General features: G+C 40.1%; 1 long non-coding RNA gene and 1 pseudogene across 3 annotated transcripts in view; one reads left to right on the forward strand and one right to left on the reverse strand.

Annotated features, from left to right (window-relative positions):
• The window catches only part of LOC114668746 (zinc finger protein 208-like), a 690,636-nt pseudogene that overhangs the window by 547,018 nt on the left and 117,649 nt on the right, over positions 1-25,969 (forward strand).
• Positions 1-25,969, reverse strand: part of LOC127527878 (uncharacterized) — a 438,124-nt gene that overhangs the window by 408,724 nt on the left and 3,431 nt on the right. The gene's annotated exons all lie outside the window — the stretch shown is intronic.

The raw sequence follows: 25,969 nt of genomic DNA on the forward strand, positions 1-25,969 counted from the left end.
TCATTTGATTTTTTAATTGCCATTTTCTTGCCATTATTGCTGGAATATTGTCCAAGTGGTACTTCAGGGTGTGTAGTAGCAGTCTGTCCAAATCTGCTTTAAGACACACAGAGGGTCAACACAAGTTGGGACACCTGTGCAAATTGTTTGCTTCAGTGTTCAAGTCTTCATTTACTTGAATTGCTGCAGAACATCTGTAGGTTGTAACCTATTAGTTTTTCTCTGAAGTTTCATTTTTCAGTTGTTGCAAACCTAAACTTTAAATGTAAACCTCTGACAGTTTACTGCTTACTTTTTGACTGGTAGTGGTCCTGTCTGAAATGTAGCTTAATTAAAAAAAAAAAAGATTATTTAAATCTCAGGAAAAGTGTGTGTGTGTATGTATATATGTATGTAGTTGGATACAGAGAAGCTAATAACTTAAATGTTTAACAGACAAAAGGGGGCTTTGTGAGATCAAGAAGACAGTGGTTTGAAAAAGGAGAAAAAAAAAGGTTTTTTTTGAAGTCTAGAAGATAGAGGGGTAAAATCAACATGTTTTGAAAACTCATAATTGATGAGGTCCTTTGTGAGAATCCTACATTAATTGAAGAATTTACCACCAATTGTTTACAAACAACTTTATATATTAGATATTAATCTTGATGTGGCCATTGAAATATTTGGATCCCAGCATACAAGTATAAATGAAATAGGCCAAAAGAATTTAAAAAATAATAAATCACTTGGGAACGATGACCTAACCTCTGAATTTTATAAAATGTTTACAGGTCACATTTCATATTTTTTGCTTGTAACTTTCAAAGAAATGTGGGATACAGTGGGTACGGAAAGTATTCAGACCCCCTTCAATTTTTCACTCTCTGTCATATTGCAGCCATTTGCTAAAATCATTTAAATTAATTTTTTCCCTCATTAATGTACACACAGCACCCCATATTGACAGACAAAAAAAGGAATTTTTGAAATTGTTGCAGATTTATTAAAAAAGAAAAACTGAAATATCACATGGTCCTAAGTATTCAGACCCTTTGCTCAGTATTTAGTAGAAGCACCCTTTTGAGCTAATACAGCCAGGAGTCTTCTTGGGAAAGATGCAACAAGTTTTTCACACCTGGATTTGGGGATCCTCTGCCATTCCTCCTTGCAGATCCTCTCCAGTTCTGTCAGGTTGGATGGTAAACGTTGGTGGACAGCCATTTTTAGGTTTCTCCAGAGATGCTCAATTGGGTTTAAGTCAGGGCACTGGCTGAGAATTAAGGCCAACTCCCGCATGGAGTTTGCTAAAAGACACTTGAAGGACTCTGAGATGGTGAGAAATAAGATTCTCTTGTCTGATGAGACCAAGATAGAACTTTTTGGCCTTAATTCTAAGCGGTATGTGTGGAGACAGCCAGGCACTGCTCATCACTTTTCCAATACAGTCCCCACAGTGAAGCATGGCGGTGGTAGCATCATGCTGTGGGGGTGTTTTTCAGCTGCAGGGACAGGACGACTGGTTGCAATCGAGGGAAAGATGAATGCGGCCAAGTACAGGGATATCCTGGACAAAAACCTTCTCCAGAGTGCTAAGGACCTCAGACTGGGCCGAAGGTTTACCTTCCAACAAGACAATGACCCTAAGCACACAGCTAAAATAACGAAGGAGTGGCTTCACAACAACTCTGTGACTGTTCTTGAATGGCCCAGCCAGAGCCCTGACTTAAACCCAATTGAGCATCTCTGGAGAGACCTAAAAATGGCTGTCCACCAATGTTTACCATCCAACCTGACAGAACTGGAGAGGATCTGCAAGGAGGAATGGCAGAGGATCCCCAAATCCAGGTGTGAAAAACTTGTTGCATCTTTCCCAAGAAGACTCCTGGCTGTATTAGCTCAATAGGGTGCTTCTACTAAATACTGAGCAAAGGGTCTGAATACTTAGGACCATGTGATATTTCAGTTTTTCTTTTTAAATAAATCTGCAACAATTTCAAAAATTCTTTTTTTTGTCTGTCAATATGGGGTGCTGTGTGTACATTAATGAGGGAAAAAATTAATTTAAATGATTTTAGCAAATGGCTGCAATATGACAAAGAGTGAAAAATTGAAGGGGGTCTGAATACTTTCCATACCCACTGTAAATGACCCTGTTGACAAATGTCAGTCAAGTTATGTTAAAGATCATTATATTTCTAATAATTTCTGTTTGATTTTAGACTTGACTGAATATAATGAATTGCTTTCTGGAGACCCAGTGATTCTATTTCTGGATTTTCAAAAGGCATTTGACACAATAAGACATGAATTTATCTTTTGAAAAAATTTATTTATGAATTTAGGGAAACTCTACAAAAATTTTAAATTTGCTTATTTATTTTTTTAAAAGCAATTATGATGGTTTACAAGTGAAGTAGTGGCTCAGTTAAAGTGTCTCATGGAACCTCCCCACAATTTGAAATTCACATGGGAATTTGTCAACATTGCCCCTTATCACCCATACTCACCCACATTTTCTTCTTACATCTCAAATTCTTAGTTTGTTGGTCACTCAAAGAGAACTTAAAGGTATTAAACTCAATAAAAAAAAAAAAAATAAGCATCTCACAGCTGGCAGACGACACTTTTTTTTTTCTTTTGGAAAATGTCAGTAAAGTGCATACAGCACTTGATGTTTTTAAAACATTTTCAAGCAAATGTGAACTACTGGTGCTGAAACAAAGTAATCAAACTAAGTTCTGTGAAATTTCAATTAAAACACAGTTACTTACTTGGAAATTCAAATCCACAAGTGAAAACAGTGTACTAGTCCTTAATCCAGTTGTTGCTCCATTAAGAAAACAATTAACTCATGGCCGACTAGAGATCTGACCGTTCATGGCAGATTCTTACTACCAAAAGCTGAATGCTTATATCATGTTTCCTATACATTTTCAGCTCTAGAAATTTCAGACTCCTCTTGTACCCTTCTCTTCATTGCCAGCCTTTAGCAATTGAAAAATTAAAATAGTAAAAGTTTAATAGACATCATTGAACTTAATCATCAGTTTGTGTAACGTTAATGCAGATGGCCAGGAGATGTCACTAGGGAGGTGAGTGTTAAATGCTTCAACGTCATTTCCAATGCAGTTGCTTCAAATGTTTCGATGCTTCTTGAGGCTTCACGCCACCCATTACTACTTTACACTTCTGATAAGTCTTCTTCTCTCAGCTGCTCCCGTTAGGGGTTGCCACAGTGGATCATCTTTTTCCATCTCTTTCTGTCCTCTTCCTCTGTCACACTCATCACCTTCATGTCCTCTCTCACCACATCCATAAACCTTCTCTTAAGACTTCCTCTTTTCCTCCTGCCTGCCAGCTCTATACTTATCATTCTTATCCCAATATTCCAAGCATCTTTCCTCTGCATCAAACCAACACAATCTTGCCTCTCTGACTTTGTCTCCCAACCTGAGCTGACCCTAGGGGTGGGCGGTATGACCAAAATTCTATATCACGGCATTTTTCAAAATTATCCCGGTTTCACGGTATTTTTTTCCCCATGCATGAGTGGATGTTAACCACATTTTCCACTGCAATTACTGGCTAAGAATAACCTATTCCACTGTCAAGAGTATTGTACATTGTACAAAAAAAAAACATTTTAATGTGCACACAAGTATTAATACAGGTTTGCATGGCCCCATAAAGTGATAGTTTTCAAGGGGGTGGCTCTAATGAAGAGAAGGTATCACATTGCATGACAGATGCAGTCAAAATATAGAACCTTTTTATTGAACAAATTTTGCAAAAACTTAAACTATAATTTTGACAACATATTTTCAACCATCCAAAGAGGCATTTAGACTTAGGAAAATATCCAGAAGTGCTTGTCAAAAGTTGTATTGCACTGAACACGTCTTATAAAAGGAATAAATAGTAAATATTTTTTGTAAACCAACTACACTTACTGTTAATGTTAACAATCTCTGTTCAATGACATGTTAAAGTGACTTTTTAAACAACTTCACCATCATTAAACTGCATAATATTTAAACTAATAAATAATAACAATAAAATAAATAATAGTATTATTACTGATAGTTGCACTATTACTTCAAGGTTTCAAGCCCAGGTGCATTACACAGTATTCACCAAATTAAAATAAAATAAAACAAGTGCAACTTGGTGATGACATCTTTACCAACTAAGCCATCATTTAGGCAAACTGCATTAATACGGACTGCAACTTGCATTTATAATGCTATTTGTGGTATAGCCCTACGGAATCATATTAGGGCCATGGTGAAGAAAAAAAAATACGGACAAAGGGAAGAAGAAAACAAACTATATGTCGAGAATATAGTCGACATTTCAACTTTATTCTCATAGTTTACTTCATAATTAAAGTAGAATGTCGTAAACTAAACTTCTTCCTAAAATCAATGTTTAATTTACTAGATTTTGTCAAACCCCGTCATAAGTTAATGCAGCACATTAAATGCTTTGTGTTAAGTGTTCCCCGACCCAGTTGTTAATCACTACGCTTCTTAAACTGACTTCCTCCGCACTAAGATGAGACAGCGATCACAGCACAGAATCCATTCACTTCATTATATTCTTGCTTTCTGAAAATTTAGAATGCTAAGATAAATACTTGATATCATTTTCATGATGAAATGCATTAAAGCAGGTATTACACATGCACGGTAGTGAGGCGGTAGTGCTGCTCCCTCGCAGTAAGGGGTCCCCAGGTCTATGTTCAGTGTAGAGAACTTTATGGCAGGTGTGACGAGGCTCCAAAAAACTGGATGTATGAATGGGTATCGCACAGGTTTAACTTAAATATTGTGTAAATGTTGGGTTTGTGATCTGGTGGTCGGAGACACGAACACAGGATTCAATGCATATTCTTCTGAGCGGGCTATCTTTATTGCACGCATGCTGTCTCTATCTGACATACTAAAACCCCAGTTCCTATCCTTCCTTTTTCTTTCTCCACATAACCAATAACCATACGATAAACATCTTTGTGAAATTTAAACTAGTTAAAAACTTAGCCCACGGAGTGTTCAGAACTTTAAAAATATCTTTGTTATACATGTTTAATTATGCCATCCATTCAGGGTTGCACCCATCCCTGAACAAGTCGCCAGTACATCGCAGGGTGAATACGAGCAAAACATACACTAGCAGGGTCAATATAGCACAACAAAACCCCACATCCTACATGACTTTGAAAGGAAACTGAAGCGCTGAGTAAACCCACTAGAAAAACATGCAAATGCAAGGCAGGGTACATCCGAGACACCCTTGCTGTGAGGCATCAGTGCAACCTCCACGCCGCTGTGCCCCCACATGATTAATACAAGCTTTAATGCATTTCACCATGAAAATTATATCAAGTATTTATCTTAGCATTCTAAATGTTCAGAGAGCAGGAATATCATGAAGTGAATGTATTCTGTGTGGCGATCGCTGCCGGCTCCTCCTCTTAGTGCAAGAGGAAGTCAGTTTAAGAAGCTCGTGGAACACTTAACACAAAGCATTTAATTTGCTATATAACTTATGACGGGGTTTTGAGAAAATCTAGTAAATTAAATATTCATTTTATGATGAAGTTTAGTTTACAATGTTCTACTTTAATGACAGATTTCGAGAATAAAGTCAACATGTCGACTTTATTCTCGTCATAAGCGTCGAGATTAAAGTGGAAATGTCGAGAATAAAGTCAACATGTCGTCACACTATTATACAGTACCCAGGTAAATTACACTGTATTGAAAACAAATAAAACAAGTACAACTTGGCTTGCAGTATTATCCACTAGTAGAGAAACAGTATTTACACATTTGAACATAATGGTCCACATCCGACCTTTTAAAACCAAAGTATCTCCAGGAAACGGACGTGATTCCTTTTTTTCGGCAAAAGTTCTTTTGTGTCATTATGTTCAACTTTATCGTCAGCTTCAGTTTCAGAATGTTCTCTGTCCATTTTCACCACGCAATACCTACACTACCACTACCTATTTAGTGGAGTAGCAGTGAAAAAGAGCCCCTGTGCAACAAATCTGTGTTTAGCGGTGTAGCAGTGAAAAAGGTCCCCACTTGAACAGTTTCCCGCTGCGCCACTTTCCGAATGTCGTTTAGGCAATTTAAACCGGTGTTGCGGTATAAGAAAAATCCTTATCATAAAAAAAAATAAAAAACGGTTTTTGGTAAGAACCGGTATACTGCCCAGCACTACCTCTATGTCCTCATTTCTAATCCTGTCCATCCTCGTCACACCCAATGCAAATATTAGCATCTTTAACTCTGCCACCTCCAGCTGTGTCTCCTGCTTTCTGGTGAGTACCACCCATATAACATAGCTGGTCTCACTACCATCCTGTAGACCTTCCCTTTCACTCTTTCTGATACCCGTCTGTCACAAATTACTCGTGACACTCTTTTCCACCCATGCCACCCTGCCTGCACTCTCTTTTTCACCTCTCTTCCACAATCCCCATTACTCTGTACTGTTGATCCCAAGTATTTAAACTCCTCCATCTTCTCCAACTCTACTCCCTACATCCTCACCATTCCACTGACCTCCCTCTCATTCATATACACATTGTCTGTCTTGTTCCTACTGACCTTCATTCCTCTCCTTTCTAGAGCAGATCTCCACCTTTCCTCATGTTAATAACTGGCAAAGGTTGGCCATCAACGTTCTGCACACTTTGTGCTATGGATTTAATTTTAAATTTGCCAGTTTTACCCAACAAAGTACACTCAAAAACCCCTAATGACAAAGTGAAAAAATGTCTTCTGAAAGGTTTCCAAATGTAATGCAAATCAAAAAACGGAACCTCTCATACATATAAGTATTCAGACTCTTACTTGTGTACTTTGCAGAAGCCCCCTTGGCAGCAGTTCCAGTTTTGAGTCTTCCTATGTAAGTCTCTATAGGCTGAGCACACCTGGATTTGGGTAGTTTATTGAATTTATCTTGGCAGATCTTCTCACTCCTGTGTGCCATTTCGGAGTTTTGTGAAGTTATTTTATGGTGGCTGGAGTGCCAATCATGCTGGCAAACCCCATGTTTTCCCTGAAAGTTGGAGGACCACTTGCAGGACCGGACAAATCTAAGTGTTTTGTCTTTGGTATCAATGCCAGCTTTCAGCCCGCAGTTTTGGTACCGATAACAGTCCTCCCTACATACCACCTGACCTCTCTCTTCTTATCAAGATCCTCTTTGAGTAGAATATTCATGAAGGTTAGTTATTGGTTTCTACTTATCTGGTTTCTCCTCTTAGGGTTACCCAGAGCAGATTGGTTGTCTTGTTTCAGCTTATTGGACCTTCCCTCCGCTCCCAGGATTGTTTCATATCTGATAATATGTGTTACTGTCAGCATGCTATGAATGGTCAATTTTTATATAAACCTTAACAGAGAGGGTGTTGTGAAATGACATTCAAGTGACTTCAAATGTAAGTGATGAAGTTTTAATGAAGTTAATTCCTGTTCTTTTTACAGAGAAAAAGCTGATGTTTACTGGAACATCTCAATGGATGTGAAACGGGAGAGCTGTGATGTGGACAGAAATATCATGGATATTAATGAGGGGGACTGTAAGTTGGAGTCCATCTACCTTAAACAGGAAAGTCTGAACATTAAGGAGGAGAACAGTGAACTGCAGGCAGTGGGCATTAAAGAAGACGCTGAAGAGAAGTCTGTCAGTATTGAGACACACAACCATACAAATCTGGACAGTGTAAAAGAAGACAACCTTCATGATGGGTGTCAAGATGGAGTGGTGATCAGGTTAGACTCTTCTCAAAGCAGACAATGTTCATCTCCAGAGCCTTCTGTCAATGTGAAGACTGAATCATTACAGTCTAAACCAAATATGCATGAGAAAACTACATCTGTTAGAGCTCATGAAAATCGGCCACTATCTACAAAGAAGTCTGGAAAAAGTAAGTGCAAAATAAAAAATGGGCAACTTTTTGGGTTGGGGTTTATGGGTCTTGCGGTTTTTATGAGAAATACTGTGTTTTATTGTGTGCTTAAATGTAGTTTGAGATTTCATCAATGTTTATGTAAGGTTTAGCAATTTTTCATGCAAAAGTTCTAAACATGTCCTTGGTAAAGAGTGCTATACAAATGTACAGCTGCAATAAAAGGTTGTGAACCTTTTGGAATTTCCTGGATATCTGCTTTAATTCATCTTAACAAAGTGGTCTGATCTTCAATTATGCTCCAGATACAGGCCAGCACAGTTGTCCTAAGCTAATAACACACAAACAATTGGACTACTTCTTGTCAGTCCTGAACACTTCATTTTAACATTCACAGTCCACTCTGTGGCCCTCCTATCTTTACCGACTGTTTGACCCTTCTTTAATAGTAATGTCCTCTACCAAACTTTTCATGTAGCTGCTGATCAGCATTGAATTTTAATCCATACCTTCTCTCCAAACCTTTTTGGTTCCTTTTATTCCTGAGAGCTCTTTTCTGATCAGTCCTCTTTAGGTCAGGCCACAGCATTGCGTGTCTCTTACTAGCCATTCCAGAACACCAATTTCCTTGTTTACCTCTTTATCTTTTTTGATTTCTTCCTGTGTTTTGGTTCATTGTCCAGTGTCATGACTCAACTTTTGTTAATCTTCTACTATCCTAATGTTTTGCTGTCAGATTTCTTGATAATATTTTGAATTCACTGTCCCTTTGATCATGTTAAGCTCTCCAGGCTTTGAAGAAACAAGCAGGCCAACCCATGATGCTCCCTTCACCTTGAGGCTTTAGTATCGATGTGCATTTGTCTCCTACCTCCAAACATGGTGTCACGTGTTTTGATCAAAGAGTTCAACTTTTTCCTTGTTCGTCTACAGAACATTGTCTGTTCTGGAACATCGAGGTGATCTTCTACAAGTTTGAAATGTGTAGTGTTGCTTTTGTTAGATTATACTGATTTCCTTGGTGTTGTCCTTCTGTAAACAACATTCTTATATTCTGCTCTAACAAAATTTAACAAAATTAAAGGAACACTTTTTAATCAGAGTATAGCATCAAGTCAATGAAACATCTGGACTATTGATCTGGTCAGTTAAGTAGCAGAGGCGGTTGTTAATCAGTTTCAGCTGCTTTGGTGTTCATGAAATGAACAACAGGTACACTAGAGGGGCAACAATGAGACGACCCCCAAAATAGGAATGAATGGTTTAACAGATGGAGGGAGGCCACTGACATTTATCCCTGCTTATCTGTTTTGTCACTCGTTTTGCATTTGGCTATGGTCAGTGTCACTACTGGTACCATGAGGCCATATCTGGACCATAAAGAGTTGGCACAGGTAGTCCAACTTCTCTAGGATGGCACATCAATACGTGCCTGTCTTTGCCAGAAAGTCAGTTGTGTCTCCCAGCACAGTCCCAAGGGCATGGAGGAGATTCCAGGACACAGGTAGTTATTCTAGGAAAGCTGGGGACAGGGCCCCTCGTAGAAGGTCCTTAACCCATCAGCAGGACCCACCGGCATCTGCTCCTTTGGGCAAGTAGAAACAGGATGAGCACTGCCACAGCCCTACAAAATGACCTCCAGCAGGCAGACAGAACACTGGTGTGAATGTCTCCAGGCAGGTCCACCACTAGCGCCCTGTGCTTTTCACAGATGAGAGCAGGTTCACTCTGAGCACATGTGACAGACATGAAAGGGTCTGGAGAAGCCGTGGAGAATGTTATGCTGCCTGTAACATCGTTTAGCATGACCGCTTTGGTGGTGGGTCAGTGATGGTATATCTGGGGGTGCATATCCATGGAGAGACACTCACAGACCTCTACAGACTAGACAGCTGCACCTTGACTGCCATTAGTTACCAGGATGAAATTCTTCGACCCTTTGTCAGACCCTATGCTGGTGCAGTGGCTCCTGGGTTCCTTCTGGTGCATCACAATGCCCGGCCTCATGTGTTTGTGAGTTCCTGGAGGATGAAGGAATTGGTACCATTGACTGGCCCCCACGCTCATTCACCTGACCACAATCCTATAGAATACCTCTGGGTGGGACATTTTGTTTCGGTCCATCCGACACCTCAGACTGTCCAGGAGCTCAGTGTTACCCTGGTCCAGATCTGGGAGGAGATCCCCCAGGACACCATCCTTCATCTCATTAGGACGTTGTCAGGCATGCACACAAGCACATGGGCGCCATACAAACTACTGAGTTCAATTTGGAGTTGCTGCAATGAAATTTCGGCCAAATGGACTCGCCTGCCTACTGCATCATTTTTTCCCTTTGATTTTCCAGGTGTCTTTGAATTCAGCCCTCTGTTTGATGCAAATGAAAATGATCAACCTTCAATGTGGCTGCCATCCTTTCTTTCCTAACACATTACCAAATCAGTCCATAGCAGTAGAGATAGCCAGCAGGATTTTTTTTTCCCCATTGCGATCTGATGGGTTTTCAAAGTATTCTTTTTTTTTTTTTTTAAGTTTATTTTCCTTCACGTGGACACATGCACAGAGATTTTTTTATTTTTGTTTCTTTTCTTCACCTCTGCTTTCACACTGTGATCTTTGCAGGATGCCCACTCCAGTACTGAATTTGCTCCATTTTTGTAGACAGTTGGGTCCTTGTCAAGCGTTTCAAAATGCTTCGTTCATGTTTTCCAGTTTTATACGCTCTTCAGATCTTTTAAGGTCCTTTTGACAACCCTTAAGAGGTATCTGGATGGAACATTGAAGCACTGAATTGGAGCAACACCGTGAAGTGACACGCTAACATCATTTTTGCACTGTAAAGTGAAACAGGCTGTGTGTATGTGTTAGTTTTGTGTGAAAGTGAGTTAAATCTAACTTTTGCTCCTAAAAACTTTATTTTTGTGGTTACCGTTAAGGAGCTCTGAGGGTGTTTCATACCTTTTATCTATTTGTTTTTTCTTTTTTTTTGCCATCTACACAAGAGCTAGTTCAATGTTTAGAAAAGGTACTTGTAGTCAAACCTTTGTGTTTGTTGGTCAGAAGGCAAAGAAAGCTTTTGCAGTTGCCGGCACGTCAGTAATTAACTGATGTTGCAGCAGCAAACAGTCAAGGGCACCTGGGATTCCTTACTAAGAAGAAGTTAAACATTTGACATATGATGCAGGACAGATTTAAAGAAATTAATGAGAACTCTGCAGTGGGTAAATAAGATTAAAGAAACTGCAAATATAAAAAAATAGCTAAATAAGTCATAGAAGACTAATTAGCCCAATGCTAACAGTAGGGCATTTAGAGTAAGAGGGCAATCATTAAGAAAGATATCAAGGAAGCTAAAATGTAGTTATAGAGGAATATTGCAGATAAAGGCAAAAAGATGGACCAAAGAGAGTTCTTCAGTATTTTAGTAATAAAAGAAAAGCCAAGGAGGTGAAGCAGATCATGAACAATAAAGGGGAATTCCAATACATAGACAGTGAAATATCAAATGCACTAAACTTGTTTTTTTTCTGAAGTTTTCACATGTGAGGAAGTGGATATCCTCCCAGTGGTAACAGGGACTACTAAGGAGGTACTGAGGTATTTGGAAATTGTAGAGAGAGAAGTGCTGCTCATATTAAATAGTCTGAACTCAAACAAATCACCAGGACCAGATAATATTCACCCTCAAGTTCTTAAGGAGACTAGCGAGTACAGATATAAACCCTTGACACATATTTTTAGGAAGTCACTGTGCAATGGAGAAGTTAATGAGGACTGGAAAATGGCAAATATCATCTCATGATATAAAAAGGGTGACAGGGCAGATCCAAGCAACTATAGGCCAGTAAGCTTAATGTGCATCACAGGAAAATTAATGGATGGAATTATTAAGGATAAGATTGAGCAACACCTGGCAAGGACAGGAGTTATTCTGAACAGCTGAACAGTCAGCATGGGTTCAGAAGAGGGAGGTCATGTTTGACTAACATTCTGGAATTCTATAAGGAGGCAACAAAAGGATACAATCAAAGTGGAGCGGATGAGATTATTTATCTGGACTTTCAGTAAGTTTTTGAAAGGGGCTACATGAGAGGGTGGTTATCAAGCTAAATGATGTGGCAGTTCAGGGTGATGTTTGTAGGTGGGTGCAGAATTGGCTCAGACACAGGAAGCAGAGAGTGATGGTGCGAGGAACCTTATCAAAATTGGCAGATAATTGGGTAGATTGTAAGAGTGATGACCCATAGGGGTCAGTGCTTGGGCCATTGTTATTTTTATTATATATAATTTTTTGGATACGAATATGAATAACAACCTGGTTAAGTTTTCAGGTGATACTAAGCTAGGTGGATTGTCAGTTAATTGAGAATCTGTTGAATCAGTACAGAGAGAATTAGACAGCATACAGTACTTGGGCAGAATTGTAGAAGACAAAATTTAATGTAAGAAAATGTAAAGTACTAGGGGGTTTGCACCCTGATTGCTTTGCTCGCTGACCCCCTACGACCCCCCACAGCCACTTGGCATCTCTGCCACTCGTGTTGTGAAGAGGGGGGCTGAACGCATCCCAAGCAGACGTGGTCACGTCTCTGAAACCCCCTCTTAAACAGTGATACAATGGGAAAGGTTTTTTTTATTTTTTTTTACCTCGATCAGCTGCTGTTGCCATGTTGCGTGATCTGCATCTCGTGCAGCGCTTTGAACATTTAAAAGTCTCTACAGCAGCTGTCCTACTCTTTGTCTTTTATTTCCGGTCCCAGGCGTGGTTAAATCTCTTGGCACAAAGTTTCATCTCCCAGGACATGAGTTCTTGATATTTGTTTTAGTTTATAACTAGGGGGCTTTGCCCCCTGCTCGCTTCGCTCGCCAACCCCTGGTGTTGGGTAACCCGAAATACATTGATGTATGTATGAGATTTATTGTAGTGTAAAGGTGTAGACGACGAACAAAGGAAGTAAAGAACCCATAGCACGGCACATGAGAAAGATTTATTGGAATATTTCTTTATACACAACATTTGTAGTAAAGATGGTGTGTTGTCCTTGAATGAGTTTTCCTTGGTATGGAGTATCTATAACTTTAACTTTAATGTCAGATGAATGCTGAACTCTTGAGTAGGCCACATAAAGTTGTCCATGTCCAAATACAGGCTCAGAGAGGTATATACCAACTCTGTCCATGGTTTGTCCTTGGGATTTGTTGATTGTCATGGCAAATGCAGGTTTAATGGGAAATTGGCGTCGTTTAAGTGTAAAAGGTAATTCCAGATCAGAACTTGAAAGGTCAACTCTAGGAATCAAAACAGTACTGTTGGAATGTGATCCTGTAAGTACTTTTGCTTCAATAACATTGTCTGTCATGGTGTTGATGACTAAATGTGTACCGTTGCATAAACCTTGTTTAGTATTAAGGTTTCTTAATAGCATGACTATTGTCCCGATGTTAAGATTAAGATTATGTTGTGGTAATCCGGCTGGGTTAATAGTGTTTAAATATTCCAAGGGGAAATTAAGACACTCATTCTCGTCTTCAGAATCAACATTGTCAGTACTTAGAAAGAGGCGGCTTTCTCCAGGAAGTAACGCAATGACCTGATTATTTATGCGATCAACGTCAATATTCTTTGAACATAATACAGCCCTTTGTGTTAATAATGGTATCTGGTCTAATGTGATTGCTGTTCCAAACACCTCCGTCACTAAGTCGTCGCAGATAAAGGCTTGAGGGATCTGAATAATATCTCGGGCTGGTTTTTGTAGCTCCGTTAGTTGAGCTGGATCGTTTTGGAGCCATGACTGTGACTCCATCAGTTATCCGTTGTCTACCGTTAGTAATATGGATAATAGCACTTACTGTTAATACGGAGCATTTTCTGTGGTTGTACTGTTAATAATGCATCACTGTAATGTGATTCACATATGCTATATGGTTTGGACGTGTGAGGATGCTGTACGTTTAATACGGAGAGTTTGTTTATTCTTATTACCCGGACCATGCTGTGTAATGTGGACGTTTAGTTCAGAAGCGCGTTGTAGGCGCCCGCGCCTTCCGTACTATCTTTGTGGACCTTTGCGGACTCCGTAGTGTCATTACGTTTGACTCTGGGGTGCAGTGCAGAATCCTCTTTTCTGTGTGGCTGTGTCGTTAGTCCTTATCCAGGCAGGCTCGTGTTTGTATATCCGTCAGTCGAGCTCGTTTGTTTTGAACCCGTGCCTGCTTTGCTTCCGCAGTTTCGGACACGCGTTGTAGGCGCGTGCGTTCATTGATCTTATCCAGGTGGGCTCGTGTGTGTATCGTTGAGCTGTATTGTGTTTGAATTTGGTGTAAAGCGTTCAGCAGTTTGTACAATCCCAAGCAGCACATTATTCCTAACTTCACTCCGCAGTAGTGCCACTCACAATATGGCGGTGACGCCTGCGCCTTCCGTACTATCTCGGGTTTCACTATGCTGTGTAGTGTGGACGTTTGCGGCATCCGTACTCTCTCCGGTTTGACTTTGGGCGGGGCGCCGAATCCTGATGTGTTTGTTTGTTCTGTGGCCGTTCTCTGGGGCCATGTGTTAGTTGAGCTATATTGTGTTTGAATTTGGTGTAAAGCGTTCAGCGGTTTGTACAATCCCAAGCAACACATTGTTCCTAACTTCACTCCGCGGTAGTGCCACTCACAATATGGCGGTGACGCCTGCGCCTTCCGTACTATCTCGGGTTTACGTTAGTTGAGCTCTTTTGTTTTTGTGACTGCGGTGTTTTAGACATGCGTTGCAGGCGCCTGCATCTTCCGTACTATGTCGGGTCTGACTATGCCGTGTAGTGTGGGCATGAACGCTTCCGTACTCCTCCATCTGGTCTTGTGTCTGTGTGTTCGGCGCCTGCGCACTATGTCTCCTGGGTCCATCGCCGTGTACCTGCGTCTGTGCCTTCTGGTTTAGCGAGAGACCTGTGGTCTGTGCCTTCCAGTTTACCATTCTCGGTTAGCAATATGGATTTAAAAACTGAATAAGAATCTGAAAATCTAACAACGTCACATTAAAGTTCGATAAATTCTGAAAAGAATGATACAATACATATATGTGTAGCTTTTAAAATAAGCCGATTTGAAGTGTGACATAAAAACATCACATAAAATCATTGCACAAAATCATTGCACTTTTAGGCTTAGGATTTTATATACTGCATATAGAGTAGATTTGGATAAGAATATGAATAACAAGCTGGTTACATTTTCAGAAGATACCAAGATAGGTGGATTGGCAGATAATCAAAAATCTGTTGAATTATTACAGAGAGACTTGAACAGCATACAGGCTTGGGTAGATTTGTGGAAGATGAAATTTAATGTAAGAAAATGTAAATATTACACATAGGAAGTAAAGGTGTACTGTGGTGGGCTGGCGCCCTGCCTGGGGTTTGTTTCCTGCCTTGTGCCCTGTGTTGGCTGGGATTGGCTCCAGCAGACCCCCGTGACCCTGTAGTTAGGATATAGCGGGTTAGATAATGGATGGATAGACGTAAAAGTGTATGGTTTGAATACACAATAGGCGGTCTGAAAATTCTAAGTACAATTAATGAGAAGAATTTAGGAGTCGTAGTGGACTCGTCTCTATCAACTTCCAGACAGTGTTTAGAAGCCATTAAGAAAGTTAACAGAATATCAGTTTATATAGTGCCTTGATGTGTGGAGTACAAGTCCAAGGAAGTTATGTTGAAGCATTATAGCACACTGGTGAAGCCTCATCTGGAGTCCTGTGTGCAGTTTTGGTCTTCAGTCTACAAAAATTTCAAAGCAGTGCTAGAAAAAGTCCAGAGGAAAGCTAATTCTAGGGGTGAGAGGTAGAATTATCAGAAAAGCTTAAATGAGTTCAACCATTTCAGTTAAAGCAAATGGAGATTAAGAGGAGGCATGACTGAAGTGTTTAACATCATGAAAGTAATTAGAGCCATGGAGCCTGGCTGTTACTTTAAAAAGAGTTCAACAAGAACATGTGGACACAGTTGGAGACTTGTTAAGGGATAATTCCACATAAAGCCGACTAAAAAACGCAGCTAAGATTCCCACCGTTAATAAGATGGTGATTTATTTATTTTTTCAGTGGGGATCCCAGAAACGCACCCAGCCTTGGCCCGACTCTCACACACTCCCTCGCAGAGACAAAAAAGCAACTGGTAATAGAAATTAAAGAACATTAAATGAAAATGATCCTACCCCAGTTTCCCTTATGGCGATATACAATAAACATGAATTCAACAACAACAAACCACTAACACAAACCACACACGATGAAGTCCATGTAAATGGCAACTGATGAAATGAAATGATGGTGGTAGGTAGTCCAGAGATCAGCATGCTGTATGTGAATGTAAAGGTCAGGCCTACTGGTGTTTCCTGATGAGATAATGACATGTCAATGGGATCAGGAGCGCTCCTTTCTTTGCAGGATGACAATAAATCCTCAGACAGTCCTCATGCAGCAGGAAGACACCAGACAGTCCATACACCCAAAACAGGAGACAATCTCCAGGACAAAACAAGAAAACACAAGTAGCAAAATCCAGACACAAGTAGCAACTCCAGACACCAAACACAAAAGACTTTTTGTCCTCTGTTGAACTGGCCTCCTTTTAAATATTGCGCCTGCCTCCTTGTCCCCAGCAGCCCCTGCACCCTCAGCAGATGACCAATCAAAGCCACTGCAGGGACTTTTGGGAGTTGAAGTTTCATTCCCCAGAATGAAGAGTTTTTCTTCACTCAGAAAACAACAGCCACCATTACCATGTAGTGTGTTTGAAAGTAGGACTTGTAGGGACTTTGAAAACTCAAACTGATGTTGTTTTAGAGTACAGTGGAACCTTGGTTCACAACCATAATTCATTCCAAAACTCTGGTCGTAACCCGATTTGGTTGTGAACTGAAGTTTTTTCCCCTATAGGATTGTATGTAAATACAATTAATCCGTTCCAGACCATACAAACTGTATGTAAATATATATTTAAGTTTTTAAGCACAAATATAGTTAATTAAACCATAGAAAACACAGCATAATAGTAAACTAAATGTAAAAACATTGAATAATACTGAGAAAACCTTGAACAACAGAGAAAACTAACACTGCGATAGTTCGCGCTATAGCACTACCAACCGCTGGCTAAAAACACTTTTTTTTTTAATGAGTTTTAAGCACAGGGAAAAAAAATGAACATTTGAAAAAATCCATAATTTAATAAACCACCAAGAAAATTAACATTGCAACAATGCACGCTACGAACCAATCGCTGTAAACAAAAGTGAAAACAAAATCAAGCCCAGTGCATTCTGTAACTGCCTTCTCTACCTTATGCATCCAGCTCTCTCTCTTGCGCTGCCTCTGTGTGTGTGTGTGAGAGAGTGTGTGTGTGTGAGAGTGTGTGTGTGTGTGTCTGTGTTTCTCTCTCTCTCACGCGCCTGTGTGTGTCTCTCTCTCTCTCGCGCTGCCTGTGTGTGTCTCTCTCTCTCGCGCTGCCTGTGTGTGTGTCTCTCTCTCGCGCTGCTTGTGTGTGTGTGTGTGTGTGTGTGTGTGTGTGTGTGTCTCTCTCTCTCGCGCTGCCTGTGTGTGTGTATCGTGCTCTCTCGCTCTGTCTCTTGCTCGCTGCACAGGAAATGCACAGGGAGAGACTGAACACGTACAAACCGAAAGGGAAACTGGCTTGTTCGCATACCGAGTGTGTGGTCGTGAACAGATGCAAAAGTTTGGCGAACTTTTTGGTCGTAAACTTATTTGTATGTGTTCCGAGACGTTCGTGAACCGAGGTTCCACTGTAGTTTGGTGGATCAGATTGGCAAGACTTGTTGGGCTGAATGGCCTGTTCTCTTCAGATTTTTTTGTAACATTTCCAATTTCTATTTAGTCAAAGGAAAATAATTCTGTAAGGCTGTGAATTTTGTCCACCTTTCCTTTCTCTGTATGAAGATGGCGTCTTCATCGTTTGTTGAAAATCCATCCATCCATCCATTCATTTTCCAACCCGCTGAATCCGAACACAGGGTCACGGGGGTCTGCTGGAGCCAATCCCAGCCAACACAGGGCACAAGGCAGGAACCAATCCTGGGCAGGGTGCCAACCCACCGCAGGACACACACAAACACACCCACACACCAAGCACACACTAGGGCCAATTTAGAATCGCCAATCCACCCAACCTGCATGTCTTTGGACTGTAAGAGGAAACTTGTATGAAAATGTGCTATGTAAATAAATGTTGTTGTTATTGTTGACTCTGGCTGTTAGACTGATGTCAAGGTGACTCATGCACACTCAATTTAAGAAACTGAATAATATCCCCAGACTACCGGCTGCAACACAAGCCTGAAAGATAATCGATCTTCTCCCATTGCTTAACACTAGAATTACCAGAGCCTACGAAAAAACTCGTAGATCCGTCCCACCTTAAATCGCTTCTTAAATCCGTTCGCACCTCTCCGCCAGCGTCTTTTGTCTTCTAAATGTGCAGATAAAGACAAGCTACAAGCAGCCAGCTGTCCCATCCCCCCACCGACTAAGAACATGCACGATTTTCTCCCAGCTCATGCCTTGATTGATTATCTGGGAGTGAAGTGGAGTTTTATATTGGAAATAATAGATCGTTATTTGGAGCACACGCATTTCATGTGTGTTCAGTTTCTACAGTAGTCTGTGTAAACACATTTTTAAAACAGAAACGTTTTTCATATTCTAGTAGTAAATGACAAAATGTAGGCATAAACTATATAATGTATGAAGCTTGAAGTCCAAATATCAAAGAAACACTTTCACGAAAGGTACAAATATAACAGAACAAGTGCGCTTTTATTGAAAAATATAACTGCAGAAAAAAAAGCCACCTTAGCGTGCGACATTGACACGCATTTACTATCACTGATGCCGTGGCGCAACAGTATCAGTTGCTGACTGGGAATCAAAAGGTCACGAGTTCGATCCTGCACGGCTCCCTTTTGAGAAGTAAACTGCTCTTATTTTTACTATTTTAGAATAAAAACATGCGTTTGATTTCAGTCTGTAACAGCCGGTTTAATTTATGATACTTGTAAAGGTTAGCTTTTTTTTTTTTTTTTTTTCCTTCATTTTTCATTCTCTCAGACACATTCAGGATCCTTCCCTACCCCCCATAACCCTCCCTCCCCGACACTGCTGTTTTCACATAAAGACGCGCTATAGCTCTTCAGTGTATCACGATACATACTACCGCCTCCCCCAAGGGATCTGACACACAAACGCTGGCGAATCTGCCTTCTTCGTATCTCACCGTCACTTGATTTTTCCTTTTATTCAGTTTTATTGAGTGTTCCTTCTCACGCTGAATTAGTATGCAGCTTATGATATCAAAAAAAAAAACGGAGACACAGGTATATATGATATTTGGAATTATTCGTTTTATGACCTGTATAGTACATTTCGGAAAAGTTTGTGGCACGGATGCAACTTTATTCATATTATTCATGTTCATTTGCATAACATCTTGCGGTTTGTAATCAGTGACCGCGTGTTTTTTTTCCCCGATCTTGCCAGTCTCTGTATGTTGTTTCTTTTGTACTCCAGGACATGCAGAGGAAAGCACAGTAAAGAGCAGTAACTTCAGCGCTATATGCAATCATCAGACACTCCCCATCTGACAGTGCTCTTTTCACATAAAGATGCGCTATAGCTCTGTAGTGTACTTGTGACTGGATTCTCGTACCAATGCTTGCGAACTGAAGTGTCTGCGTTCACTTTTTGTGGCATTACACATGTATTTTTTGAGGATGCCCGTGTCGCTCAAACACAGGAACATATGTTAATGTGCAAGTATAATAAAACAAGTGCACTTTTATTCAAGACTACAGTAATCCCTCCTCGATCGCGGGGGTTGCGTTACAGAACCCCCCGTGAAAGGTGAAAATCCGCGAAGTAGAAACCATATGTTTATGTGGTTATTTTTATATTGTCATGCTTGGGTCACAGATTTGCACAGAAACACAGGAAGTTGTAGAGAGACAGGAACGTTATTCAAACACTGCAAACAAACAATTGTGTCTTTTTCAAAAGTTTAAACTGTGCTCCATGACAAGACAGAGATGACAGTTCCGTCTTACAATTAAAAGAATGCAAACATTTCTTCCTCTTCAAAGGAGTGCGTGTCAGGAGCAGAGAATGTCAGAGCGAGAGAGAGAAAAGTAAGTTGGGTAGCTTCTCAGCCATCTGCCAATAGCGTCCCTTGTATGAAATCACCTGGGCAAACCAACTGAGGAAGCATGTACCACAAATTAAAAGACCCATTGTCCGTAGAAAAATACGCGAACCAGCAAAAAATCTGCGATATATATTTAAATATGCTTACATATAAAATCCGCGATAGAGTGAAGCCGCGAAAGGCGAAGCGCAATACAGCGAGGGATTACTGTATAACCTAAGATAAAAGAATGCAAGTTACAGTAGGCGGTTGATACGACAGCTTGCATGGTTGCAATACTAAGTAAGAACTGCTGATTTCCGTTCCGTGCAGAAAACATTGTCTAAGTAATGCAATATTATTTGAAAATGAACAGCGTCAGATTGGGTGTGAATTTATACTGGTGCTGTTAGAGTCAGATCAGAAGCTGAATAAGCTCCTGTTCTGACTCTTAAGTAAAAAGCATGAATTAATCAACAGAAATAACCGCAATCGACATTTTAAACTTAACGATTTACAGTGCATACCAATTTATAAATTTTATGTCCGTTTGAGGTTAAAAAAAATAACACTTTCTCCCCAGCGGGGAATCGAACTCGGGTCTCTGAGAAATGGCAGGGCTGGTGCACTCTGAGTCAGCAAATCTTACCGTTACGCCACGGAAGGTGTTGTATCATTCTTTAGATTCTTTAGATGTTCATGTGCATACTTCTGATGCTGAATTTTATGGTGAGGACACAGGAGAGGTTTTCTTCTGATGGCTCTTTCGTGAAGGTCATATCTATGGTGGTGTCACTGCACCAGAAGAACAGTGCATCAACACTCCAGAGTGTGATTACAAAACATCTTCATGAAGCTTTAGGGGTTTTGAATTGCCTTTCTAGCAATCTTATGAGCAGCTCTCTTGGAAATTGTTTTGGTACACACTGAAGAAATGGCTCCTTGAAAACTCTTTGCTGTCTTCTTGTAGCCTTTTCCTGCTTTGTGGCACCACTTATTTTATTCCTCAGAGTACTAGGCAGCTGCTTAGAGGAGCCCATGGCTGCTGATTGCTGGGATAAGCTGTGAGGAGTCTGGGAATTTATACAGCTTTGACATTTGCATCACGTGGGCATTCCTAATGATTCTGAACTAGCCAAAGCCCTTAAGTAGCTAATTTAAACTCTTACATCTTTTTGGGGGGGGGCAGTTTTCCGAGACCTGTGATCACTTGGGGTGCCCATACATTAGTGAAGTACTCCTTCCTTTTCTCATACTATAAAACATAAATAATACACGAATCTTGTTTAAATTGCAGAAAGAATGGTTTATCTTTAACTTTGTAGCTTTTGGAGATCAATTCATTCTTCTATTCACTAAACTATTCCCAGTAACAGTTATTTTGATCTGGGGGTCCCCACACTTTCGCATGTCACTCTATATGAAATGTCACGAAAGTGTACGTCTTTGTTAATACTACGTCTGAAAAGAACCATCCTCTCGCCAGTGTATATCGTGCATTCAATTTATAGGACTTAAATGATGAAATCCTAAACTTTTTATTACAGAAAATGGCTGAGTATCAAAAATGATAAATTGCAATTATTTTTGAGAGATGCTCTGATTTTTTTTTTTTGGTCCTGTCCTGATCATTTTTCTGTTTATTTTCAAACAGTGCCATTAGTGACAGCTAAGACACATTTGTTTCCTTAGTGGTTTTCCTGCTTTCACTGCATTGTTGAAAGTCGTTGTGCTCAGCCGAGTGTTGTACCTACAGGTGTCTCATCAAATAAGTTGCTCCAAATGTCTTTGCTTTAAATCCACCACAACTAACACCTACATTTTTCATTTTTAACTTCACATATAACATTCCTATTAGTTTTCAGATACTTTAAGATATTTCCAAACAGCAGTATTTTTCTTCACCACTTTCCACTCTGTCAGTTGTACACGTGTCCTCAGATTAACACATTCCATGTCATGAAATCGGTAGACCAGTCAACCAACTGCAAGCCAATTTCACAATAAACAGCAAAAACTGGGCAATTTTGATTCAAAGCTGATTAATTTGTGTAACACTACTGTTTAATTCAGTTGTTATTGTTTATAGCGCTCTTCATTGAGTTTAGTCTTGGACTGATTGACGTTTGCAGCCATAACAGAGATAATAATTACATACATGAACACACACATTAGAGCAAATAGAAAGGAAAACCTGGCAAATTTTAGTTTACTTGACATAAATAAGTCCTGACAGTAGATACCTGTTAACATTATAATGGTGAGTATAAATTTCACCAGCGTGTCACAAAGCTTACTACTCCTGGTGTCACCTGTCACTCCCCTATAGAGCTGAAATACCAACAGCTTCTCATTTTTCTCCGAGGTCACAGCAGCTTCTGTAGGCCTGTGCACTGAGGCGTCACTCATCCATTTCTCTCTTTTCCTTGGTGATTTAAAGAAGCCATTTTGATGTTTGTTTTGGTGTAAAATGATTTAGTTTAATTGTGGATAAATGTAAGTACATATTCTGATTATTGAAAGTGCCTTTTTCATGCTTGGCATGGCATTCTATTTTATACAGTACTCTCCGTAATGGCTGAAACAAAGAAATATTTTTCTTTCATTTACCCCTTTGCTCAACAGATTAAAAATTACAAATTAAATACAGTAATCCCTCGCTATATCGCGCTTCGACTTTCGCGGCTTCACTCTATCGTGGATTTTATATGTAAGTATATTTAAGTATATATCTCGGATTTTTTGCTGGTTCGCGGATTTCTACAGACAATGGGTCTTTTAATTTCTGGTACATGCTTCCTCAGTTGGTTTGCCCAGTTGATTTCATACAAGGGACGCTATTGGCAGGTGACCAAGAAGCTACCGAACCACAGCGCGTATTATGTATTAAATAAAACTCCTCAAATATATTGTGAGCACGGGGGCTGTTCACACCCCTAGAGGACACGACCGCTCCTGAAAAAACGCTGAAAGATTACCTTCACAGTGCTCCCTTCTTTGCTAGGCTTACATGTGGCTGCTTTGCAAGCGATATGCTTCCTGCATGGTGCTTCGCATACTTGAAAGATCAAACAGCACGTATTGATTTTTGATTGTTTGCTTTCCTCTCTCTCTCTCTCTCTCTCTGACGTTGGGGGTGTGAGCAGAGGAGCTGTTCGCATACTGGCCTAGAGGATACGGACGCTCCTCTAAAAAATGCTGAAAAATGCTTGCTCCCTTCCTCGCAGCTACTTTGTCCGGCGGTGCTTCGCATACTTAAAAGCCAAACAGCCCTATTGATTTTTGACTGTTTGCTTTTTTTTTCTCTCTCTCTCTCTCTCTCTGACGCACACTCCTTTGAAGAGGAAGATATGTTTGCATTCTTTTAATTGTGAGACGGAACTGTCATCTCTGTCTTGCCATGGAGCACAGTTTAAACTTTTGAAAAAGAGACAAATGTTTGTTTGCAGTGTTTGAATAACGTTCCTGTCTCTCTACAACCTCCTGTGTTTCTGTGCAAATCTGTGACCCAAGCATGACAATATAAAAATAACCATATAAACATCTGGTTTCTACTTCGCGGATTTTCACCTTTTGCGGTGGGGTCTGGAACACAACCCCCGCGATGGAGGAGGGATTACTGTAATTCAGATGTGATTAAAGTCACATTACACATTTTCATTAAAAGGGAATTTGCAAACATTTCAGTCACACCCTGTAGAAATGACAGCACTTTTTATACGTAGTCCTACATGATCCCCCACCCCCCTCTATTTCAGGGCACAGTAATGTTTGGGCCAATTGATGTCAGAGGAGTTTGTGATTCCTCAGGTGTATTTCATTGCCGTAGTCTTGCAGGCCTAAGATACCTCGACTTGCTTCTACCCTTTGGAGGTTGTAGTGGCCGTTGTTCAACATGAGGACAACAGCTGTGCCAATGATAGTCAAAGAAGCCATTATGAGGCTGAAAAACAATAATAAAACCATTAGAGACATCAGTAAAACGTGAGGATGACCTAAATCAACTGTGTGGAATATCAATAAGAAGAATGCACAGGTGAGCTCAGTAATCTCAAAGGGACAGGTAGGCCAAGGAAGACCACCACTGCTGATGACAGAAGATGTTGCTGCAGATTGCATTTTGATTGCAGCTTGTACATCCTGATAGTAAGGATATTACATGTAGCTCTGTAACATCTTAAATGTACCACCCATACAGATGGCATGATGTGGCTCAGGGTGACTGAGAGATTCCTCACCGGTCAGGCAGTTCACACTGAAAAGCCACCATTGCCAAATAACCCACAGCTGTTAAGACCTGTAAGAGAACTGAGATTGTGTGATTTCTGTGTGATGGTCTCTGTAATGAAGGCACATATTCAGCACACACTTCAAAGAGGATGACAGTAGGGAGTCAAAATCAGCTTAGAATTCAGTCATCATCATGAGCCAAAATGTCATTGTGATGTATCAAAACTCACTTCTTGTGTAGCCTGTCAAGCATCAGAATGTGAGATGTGCAATGAAATGAGATTTTCTGTTCAGTTTGTTTTTCCTCCAGGTGTTGCTAAAATGCCAACACAAATAAAGTCTGCATGGGACTTACAAATGCTGAAAACTTGCCATAACATTAAGTGAATTTAAACACCAAGTTCTATTTTTAAAACTCCAAACTTTTGTGTGAGAATTGGCTTAAACATGTTGCTGAGCATAAGGAAGTTTTATACATGTGGCCCTGCTAGGTAGTTGTAATAGAAAACGTAAAATTAACAAATTGATTATGCTTTCCATGTACGGCTAAAGTTGTATAATTGGTTATGCTTATCAAAGGTTGTTCCTAATTTTAGCCATCATGTATTTAATGTGAGTTAATGTTAATAATAAGGCAGTGGACTGAAAGTAAGCTCTTTTTTCCCCTTTTCTTTTAAACTTTGTACAGGAAACAAAGATCAGTGCAGTTTGGAATCTGGAAAAGAATTCTTTGGCAGGAGCGCTCTTCAGATCCACACTAGAGTTCATGCAGGAGAGAAGCCGTATTGCTGTACTGAATGTGGTAAACAGTTTTCAAGTTTAAGCAATCTGAATGACCACACTAGAGTTCACACCGGAGAGATGCCATATTGCTGTAATGATTGTGGTAAACGGTTTACACAAATGAGCAATCTGAAGATCCACACTAGAATTCACACTGGAGAGAAGCCATATTGCTGTACTGAATGTGGTAAACAGTTTTCACGTATAAGCAATCTAAATGACCACACTAGAGTTCACACCGGAGAGATGCCATATGGCTGTAAAGAATGTGGTAAACAGTTTTCACATATAAATAGTCTTCAGAGACACACTAGAGTTCACACGGGAGAGAAGCCATATTGCTGTAATGAATGTGGTAAACAGTTTTCACAAAAGAGCAATCTTCTGAAACACACTAGAATTCACACCGGAGAGAAGCCATATTGCTGTACTGAATGTGGTAAACAGTTTTTACGTATAAACAATCTTCAGACCCACACTAGAGTTCACACTGGAGAGAAGCCATATTGCTGTAATGAATGTGGGAAACAGTTTTCACGTATAAACAGTCTTCAGACCCACACTAGAGTTCACACTGGAGAGAAACCATATTGCTGTAATGAATGTGGTAAACCGTTTTCACAAATGAGCAATCTTCAGAAACACACTAGAATTCACACCGGAGAGAAGCCGTATTGCTGTACTGAATGTGGTAAACAGTTTTCACGTATAAGCAATTTGAATGACCACACTAGAGTTCACACGGGAGAGATGCCATATTGCTGTAATGAATGTGGTAAACAGTTTTCACATATAAACTGTCTTCAGAGACACACTAGAGTTCACACGGGAGAGAAGCCATATTGCTGTACTGAATGTGGTAAACAGTTTTCAC

Source organism: Erpetoichthys calabaricus, chromosome 1 (assembly GCF_900747795.2).
Source record: "Erpetoichthys calabaricus chromosome 1, fErpCal1.3, whole genome shotgun sequence".
In the NCBI taxonomy this organism is placed as follows: Eukaryota; Metazoa; Chordata; class Cladistia; order Polypteriformes; family Polypteridae; genus Erpetoichthys; species Erpetoichthys calabaricus.